We start from the raw sequence: 7,382 nt of genomic DNA, 5'->3' as shown, positions 1-7,382 counted from the left end.
AGTCAAGCCTGTTCATGTCAAGTCAAGCCTGTTCATGTCAAGTCAAGCCTGTTCATGTCAAGTCAAGCCTGTTCATGTCAAGTCAAGCCTGTTCATGTCAAGTCAAGCCTGTTCATGTCAAGTCAAGCCTGTTCATGTCAAGTCAAGTCTCGGATTATTGTTTGGCTGTTTGGATCACCTGTAAATAAACTGCACTTGGGTTCTTCACTACGCTCGCCTTCAGTGGACTGATTCATTACAGTTGTATAAAATTTAAAAAAGATTTAGATGAAAATGTGGTCATGTATTTACACCTGACTAGAAATAAACTGATACAGGGTCAAGAGATTTGGTTTATTTTGTAATAATGTTCATTCTGTTTTTTGGTAGTATGCAAGAGGACACTTTGGTAACTCCTGGAAAAGAAAGCGACCGTGGGTGTTTGGCATACTTGAGATCAAAACTGCCCCATTCTTCGCCTTGTGAAGAAAAGAAACGAGGAAACCCTTGTTACCATCATCAAGAAACATGTCAAACGTCAAAGTCTAGTTGTGAGTGATGAATGGAGAGCATATGACATTTCCGAGGAGGGCTACAGGCATGTCAGAGTCAACCACAGCCAGAATTATGTAGATCCACAAACTGGACTACATACTCAAAACATTGAGAGAGCGTGGCAGACATTCAAGAGGCAAGTTTGGCGTATGCGGGGGAAGCGTTCTGAGAAGGCATTAAAAAAACAGCTCTGCTTCATAGAATGGACCTACTGGTTAACAAGAAGATATAAACATGGAGTACTTGGAAGGCTTCTGAAAGACATAAGGAATAGTAACCACAGTTCAGTTTAAGAACATTCTGTAAGTGTTGTTGGTTATTCATTAACTTGTACCCTCGACTAGCAATATGTACCCTTGTACCATCGACTAGCAGTAGTTAAACTGTATGTATGTATATATATATATGTATATATATATATATATATATATATATATATGTATATGTATATATATATAAAAATATTTATTTATTTATTTATTCAGATGCGCTGCTGCTGATACCATATAGAGAATGGATTGCACTGTTTGTGGTTTTATTTCTTTTGTTTTCTTTAATAAAAGTGCTTTCTTTCTCCGATGTGCTGCCAGTGTTTATTCAACTTCAGTTAGGTACACAAAACTTTTCTCATTTTAAATGCCAAATATGTTGCATATAATTAATGGATAACTGTATGTATTCTGTTGATAGTAGAAGACTTTATACTGATATCAACTGTTTTTCACTTTAATTAGATTAGTCCTAAAAGATATCTACTAACACTTAGTGGAGAATATCTACTAATAGTCTGCTGAACGTAAACTATAGATTTGTTGACCAGCAACAGATAAGCAGCTAATCTTTAATTGACAATCAACAGATGATTAACTAAAGATTGTGTTTAAAACAGTTTTTAATCATTCAATTTAATTTAATTCCCATTGAGTAAAGAAGTTACACTCTTGATTATATGTTGATATGACTGTTTACTTTCAACTGACAGACTGATGAGTTGTTGGTTGACAGCTTAGAAGATGGTGACTCAATTTAGAGAAAGTTAGTTGACCGTCAGTTAATAATAACCTGTTGCAAAAACCTGTTTTTGTAAGATCTGAAGTTTAACACTTGAAATCCAACTTATAGTTTATAAACAGTTAGTTGAATGTATGTTACTTGTCTGTTGAAACAGTGTTGTTGGATGTCAACTGACACACTGTTGACATACTACTGAATGACTACTAATAACTAGTAGCGTCTCAACAGATATCAAAATAAAGTGTTACCCACAGAATAGCATATGCTGTTTACGTTCAGTGGATATTCTCCAAAATGGCACCAGGGTAATGCGGAGGAGACAAATTGTTGAATAAATTTGATATTTTTGTTTTCTTTGCATACAAAAAGTATTCTCGTAGCTTCGTAAAATTACGGTTGAACCCCTGATGTCACATGGGTTATTTTACCGATCTCCTTGCTACGTTTCTGGACCTTGATCATGGTAATTACATTGCTGTCTATGGGAGGGTCGGAGAGCTCTCAGAATTCATCAAAAATATCTTAATTTGTGTTCCGAAGATGAACGGAGGTCTTACGAGTTTAGAACAACATGAGGGTGAGTAATTAATGACAGAATTTTCATTTTTGGGTGAACTAACCCTTTAACATTACCGTTTTTTACCATCAGATCCTAATCTGAATCAAGGTGTCAGCCATATCAAATGCACGCTTTCCAAATGAACTCTGAGGGAGGTGCTCATTCGTTTCCCTTACAACGTGCAGTAAAATGACAGTTCGAGCAGCAATCTTGTTTTTTTCCCTTAATTTTAATCGTTCAAAAGTTAATTTTTTAAAATTCCCACCGTTCTAAATCCACACAGTTGTTCGTTGCACTCCGTCTCGCGCTCTGTTTGAACGGTCTCTAATGCAGCACTGATAATTCATCTTTTAATTATCCTTAAAACCATATTAGATTACCGCGATTTGAACAACTCGCGATAAATCTAGAATTATTTATGGAGCAGATAAAATACATATAATCATGTATTAATCAATTATCTTTTTGACATATCTTTTCTTTGTTTAAAGGTTGAAATGTGAGGTTTACCTTTTTATAAAACTTTTTCAAAGCTTTATTTGAACATTTATATTAGATATTTCAACATGCTATTAAACTGTTGTCAGTCAAGTAAGTTGTCATTTAAAATCCAAACATCATTGGTAATGTTATTGTTTTAGTGATTATGCAAACAAAAAGTCATTTTATTTGTTGTTTGTTGATTTTTAAATATAAAACTTGGTGAAGTGATTTATGTGTCGGTACTTTTTTAACATCTCCAGCACATTTTAACAATACCAGGATACTGATAACCGTGATAATTTTGGTCACTATAATCGTGATACAATTTTTTCATACCGTTACATCCCTAACTGGCATACACTGGAATAACACTGGGATAATTTGCAAAAAGATCTAAAACTTGATAAATTTGTGTCTATTGGTAAATTTAAAGGCATCATAAAGAGATTGGTAATTGAGGCTTGTGATTGTTTTTGTTGAGAGGATATTATGTTTAAATATTGTTTTAATGTGTATTTGTTGTATTTTAAAATGTTGTCTTACTGTATGGCTGCTACCTTGTCTAGGTCTCTCTTGTAAAAGAGATTTTAACCTCAATGATACTTCCTGGTTAAATAAAGGTAAATAAATTAATTTAACTAGAAAATATGACGCTTTAAACCATACTTGTACTTTTCTTAGACAACATACGTAATTGTACACATATTAAACCAATAAATACAAATATTTACTTACCAAATGTGTTGATTTGAGAACATTTTAAAGCTCTGTGGAGAAGCTCATCAAGATGGTCGACGAACGTCTTCTTTCTGCAACAGTCTTCTTCTTCTTCTTCTTCTTTGACGTTTTTATGGCGGTTGGCAAACCAGCTTTAGAGGTGCATATACCACCACCTACTAGGATGGCGTGTGGAGCATTGATGTTAAAGGAAAAACTAAAAAGCTAAAGAAAGAAGAGAAAACAAAAACCTAATAATTCTCTAAATCCTGTTCATTAATTTTGTGTCTTTGAGATACTTAAATAGTATGTGAAACATGTCCATAGTTGCCTCTTTATTTAACAATGTCTGATCTGATTAATTCCTATACGAAGTGCTTCTGTAAGTTGTAATCTTTCATTCTCATATCCTTTACGTTTTACTAAAATATGTTCAACTGTTTCAGGAAGATCACATTTAACACAAAGTCCAGATTCATGTTTTCCTATTATATATAATGATTGATTAAGTGCAGTGTGTCCAATTCTAGTATGAGATATTATGCTGTCTTCCTTTCTATTCCCAAAAATTCTCCTCTCATTTCCAACTATTTTTTTAATATTATATAAATGTCGTCCTTTATTATCACCATCCCATTTACTTCGCCACATATCTTTTAATGCTTTTTTAATTAGCCGTTTATTTCTAATTTACTCATCGGAACATTAAACTCTATGTCTGGATGTTTTAAAAAGAGGACACAACTAGAAATCAGTGGTTAAGTTGTATTTACAACAACACTGTTCCAGAACAGTACAAATCCAATATTCAGATGTGTGCAATGCATTTTACGGAAGTTTGTCGTTTCTCCGATCACAAATGCAGACATGGTTTTATGTTTACTCGCCACGATGCAACGCAACGCATAAGAAGACAGTATAAGTCATTATAATCCGTAATTATGTCCACACTGGATGCAACAAATGCCTCGTTTATAATGGATTTTACTGTTTTTGTCTCGTCGTGCCTGGACACGGCATCACAATATGGTAAGGGGCGTAACATTTCCGTCACATGCTTGAGCTATTCGGCCAATCACAACGCACTGGATAGCTGGCCAATCAGCGTACACCTCGCTTTTCAGAACGATGAGCTTTGTAAAAATCTACGCGTTTTAGAAAGGTGGGGCATAGAGGAGAAACAATAATGTACAGTAAGTTGAAAATAATGTTTTTTTAACCTTAAACCGCATAAACACATTTCATTACACCAAATACACAAAATAATGTTCTTTTTTTAGCAACGTAATATGACCCCTTTAATGTTTTTTTTTTGCTATTTGATCCACCAGTTAATTTCCTTCTATTCCTGTATGTGCAGGTATCCATACAAAAGAGTTTTTGTTTGCATTCTGAACAAACTTTGTAAAATGTCTGATAAAATGTCTTGTCTAGTTGAAGATTTACCACTCATTAAACTTGATAATGCTGAAAAAGAGTCTGAATATATGACCATTTCAGGTATATTAACCTCTTCAACCCACTGAAGAGCCAATAATATTGCGATCATTTTTTTGTATAAACTGATAGATGATTAGATGTTCTTTTTGATATTTTATACCTGAACCTTGGAACATATATTGCTGCTGCTGTGTGTCCTGTTTCAGGATCTTTAGATCCATCTATATACATATATGAGTTACTGATATATAATTCTGATCCAAATATTTATGTACTATTGTATCTTTAGATTCTTGTCTGTTTTTATAATTTATACTTACTAGAACCTGAAGATCAACTACAGGCATTGGGAATAACCATGGAGGTGTTACAGGCAACACTACAGTATTGCAAACAGCATATCTACTTATTTCAATTTGATGAGCTTCATAATTAGCTTTCCATCCAAAACTATTTAGATTTACATATTCATGTTACCAGCAATTTTCTAATACTTTTTTTTACTGGGAGTATTTCTGATCTGCAACAGTCTTTACGAGATCTCGCCATAAGTGATGTTCTTCTTCTTCTTCTTGGTTTTAATGGTGGTTGGCATACAACTTCAAGGTGCATTACCGCCACCTGCTGGTTAGGAGTGTGGGCCAAGATTGCAAAACCCTTTTCCTAACACCTCCTAAACACCTAAAACATCTAAATCAGTCATTTCCAGATATAACATTAAAAAATCAACACATTCATCATATGAGTTCCTTTGCAATTTTTTGTCAAGTCATAAGTGACGTTAAGAACATGATATCGTTATTAAATTGATTCAACACATTTTTAAGTTGAGGGGGCAAATTGCTAGTTTTGTCAACTTGCGAATTAGTTGAGACAGTGAAAATTTTAAATATTAAGTTGAATGAACAAATTCATAAACTGCAAGTTGAGTCAACTTAAAAAAACTATTGAAACAACTAAACTGCAAAATATTTTTTACAGTGCATTACACACCACTTACACATCTCATGATGTTTAACACCTTCTCACGTTTCTCTACTATTTTATTTATATGTTCAGCCCATGCAAGTTTTGATTCTAAATAAACACCTAAAAATTTAAATAGCTTCACCTGTAACAGATCGGCCAGGCTCCACCACCACCCAATCACAACGATCCCTCTCACCTGAATTCTGAGCACCTGCACCTGTCACCAATCTAGCACCTCATCAACCAGCCTGCATAAAAGCACACACCTCAGACACCCTCACTGTCCGGTCTCGTATACACGTAGAGGACTCAATGACTTTGCTACTACTTCCATTTGAATACTTCCTGCATTACTTACCTCCTGTGTTCCTCCTAGTGTCTCCTCGTCTCCAAGTGTCTCCTGTTCCTCCTAGTTCCCGGATCGCTGAGGTGTGTGCTCCTCCTGCCTGCATTCCAGCTCCTGTAAAGCCAAAGACTCGGATTACCCCACTCATCATATCCTTTGAACTATTCTACAAACTATTCACTCACCATCACATCCTCTGGACCCTACACCTGTACTCTCTGTGACCAAATAAACCTGTTTTATAAATACTAACCTGTTGCATCAGACCTCTTCCGTTACATCACCCTTTCCAATGATTTCTCATACATCTTCAAACTCACTTCTGGAACAACCCTCTTCCTCGAAAAAAATGCTGTTTTAGTTTTATCCACTGAGAATTTAAATCCCTAATCATATGCCCATTCTTCGACTTTTCTAATTGCCTCTCGTATCTTCCTACTAATATATAAAATATTCCTTCCCCTTTTCCAGAGAGCCCCATCATCTGCAAACAGAGACCTAACTATATCTGGTTCTACTTGATTAAAAACATAATTGATCATTATAGAAAAATGATATGATAAATGAATGATAAAATACCCATTATAGAGGGTAATAAGGACTTATTACCCTCCCTGGTAACACTTTACATTAAGGTTCCCTTTATAAAGTGTTTATAAAGGTGTTCATTAATGACTAATAACTCATTTACAAATGCATTATAAATCATTGATAAGCAGTTATAAATGCATCAATAAAAAGGGTGATTTTAATGCAATACCTGCCAAATAGCGAGTCATTTTTAACTCATGTTATAAATGCTTAATAAATATATTTATTAATTCTTATTTCACTCAAAACTAGATTCCTGATTTATTTAATGATGCAGCAAAAATGGACTTTTATAGTGAGACTGAAGGGTGTTGTATTTATGGTTCTCTCATTTATATCTCATGACTCATGTCACTTTTTGTACAATGTTTCTTACCAGAATCTACTCTGTACCTTACCCATGATACGCTTCAAAAGTTCATTATGCCTATTCACAGCAATGATTAGAAACTGATATATTTTGTTTATCAAGATGAAATTATCAAACTTTATTTTTGGGGCGGAAAAAAATTAAAAAAGCACAACCATCGCTTGATGAAAAATCAATAATGAAAATTTTAATTCCAATATTAGTTACCTCTTAACCTTAATGTAAATAATTTCTGAATGAGTTATAAACGTTAATAACCTGTGAAAGTGAACCTTAATGTAAAGGGAACACCTGTGAACCATTTATTAATGAGTTATAAACATTAATAACGTCTAAAAGTGAACCTTAATGTGAAGGGA

The sequence above is a fragment of the Sinocyclocheilus anshuiensis genome, unplaced genomic scaffold (assembly GCF_001515605.1).
Source record: "Sinocyclocheilus anshuiensis isolate Anshui unplaced genomic scaffold, SAMN03320099.WGS_v1.1 scaffold1036, whole genome shotgun sequence".
Taxonomy (NCBI): Eukaryota; Metazoa; Chordata; class Actinopteri; order Cypriniformes; family Cyprinidae; genus Sinocyclocheilus; species Sinocyclocheilus anshuiensis.
This window is presented reverse-complemented; position numbering follows the sequence as displayed.